This window comes from Phytophthora parasitica (genome assembly GCF_000247585.1).
Source record: "Phytophthora parasitica INRA-310 unplaced genomic scaffold supercont2.11, whole genome shotgun sequence".
In the NCBI taxonomy this organism is placed as follows: Eukaryota; Oomycota; class Peronosporomycetes; order Peronosporales; family Peronosporaceae; genus Phytophthora; species Phytophthora nicotianae.
In genome coordinates this window covers 423502-425414 of record NW_008648997.1, presented here as the reverse complement: position 1 = coordinate 425414, position 1913 = coordinate 423502, and positions in this window count along the sequence as shown.

Below are 1913 nucleotides of genomic sequence, written 5' to 3'. Positions count from 1 at the left end.
TAGTAGTAGTAGTAGTAGTAGTAGTAGTAGTAGTAGTAGAAGAAGAAGAAGATGATGAACAGGAGCGAACGTCGAGTAACGCTAGGGGCGTTTTGACGCAGGAATGTTGATTCCATCAGCGACTGTAAATATCCGCTATTTGTTTCGTATCTCTCCACTGGGCTTTTGAGTCGGAAGCTCAGACCAGTTAGTTCCAACGCAGTATACTTTAGTAAATAAGTTTGATTTCTTGTATTGTTGCCTAGATTGCAATGGGAATCAGTGGGTTTACGCAACTGGTCGCAATGTGTTGGTATGGTGCGCCAATGAGTGCTCGCAGACTGTCTTGGTGACGGCACTGATGACGATGAGCGCTCGTTGACCCACGGAGAGGACTCAACGGATGATGGCGAACGCGTGGGGACTATCAGCAAGGATTCATCAGGTGATGGCGAGGAGTATCCAACGGTGGCAGGACGCGGCACGTTCCAATCAGCACTGTGAGTGGACAAGTATAATGAGAGCAAGTGATGGAGACGTCGGGAGTAAGCAGTTTGATAATAAGGAACAAGAAGATACTGACCAATCGAGTGACAGTAAGGTGAGCTCGAGATTGTTGGGGGAAGATAGATAACTGAAATACACTCACTTTGGCATTTGCCTTCTTCTACTCACATCAAAACCAACAGGTTAACAGCCGAAAGACTCAAGCACCTCGACCGCCAAGAAGGCCGAAGCCATCCTTGGAAGCGACAACAACTTCCATTGGGAGTTCGCTATGCGCATGACGCTAGCGAGGAAGGGGCTACCGGCACACGTTCAAGTCGTGAGAGACCCTGCCGAGGTGACCGAGGCCTGGATGCTGAACGACATGAAGGCGCTCGGTTTGATCGCTCAAGGTGTGGCAGTGGAACACCACACGATGATTCGGTCAACAACGGCGGTCATGCAGGCCTGGGCCACGTTGCGCGACTTCTACAACCGGACGACCATGCACAACCGGGTTACGATGAGTCGTCGCCTCCACGAATTCAAGATGGAGGAGGGCTCGACGATTGCTCAGTACCTCGACAGGTTTGACGAGCTCATCGTGGCTCTGCAAACGCTCGGTGAATCTCTCGACGAGAGCCGACAACTCGTCATTTTGATCAGCAGCCTGCCTGTTTAGTACGAATTGATCGCGTCAATCGTCGAGAACAGCAGGGAAGTGACCCTGACTGAGGTGTAGGAAAAGTTGCTCAAGGAATACGAGAGAGAAGAAGGAGTCAACTGAGCGCGCACTGAAGGCCTCGTTCCGAGGGAGAGGCAATAACGGAAGTTTTGGCAGCCGCGGGTGAGGACTCGGCGGCTGCAGGAGCAACCGTAGTCGAGGACTCGGCAGCTTCAAGGGCAAGCGCTTCAACTGTGGCCGAGTGAGTCACATGTAGCGGGACTGTCCTGATGGGACCCACGGTGACATCAACGAGGACGCGGTGTTCGCTGTGGGGAAGAATCGGTCGGCAGGGTGGCTGGTCGACAGTGGAGCGACTGCTCACATGACGCCATACCGGAATGACATGTACGAGTATCAGGACGTGTCGGCGGGCATGTATGTTACCGTCGCTGACGGTAAGAAGATCAAGGAAACTTGTAACGGGGTTACACGCAAGTGGCTACATGTTGCCACTTGATTACGACAATGGGTTTCACATTGGTGTGAGATACACCATTGGTTACATTTGACAGATCACTGGTCTGTGTGCATTTAGACTTCCTATTCATCTCTTTCAACCAATTAGCTTAACAGGATTCTGCCAACAACGCGTTGGCAAATACCTTTCATTCAGAATATCACTGTAGGAGGAAACCCAAACCCAAAACATAAACATAAATAACAGTTGTCAATTTTACAGTAAATCGGCTTTTGCTTTCTTATTTAAGTAAATCTATACTTA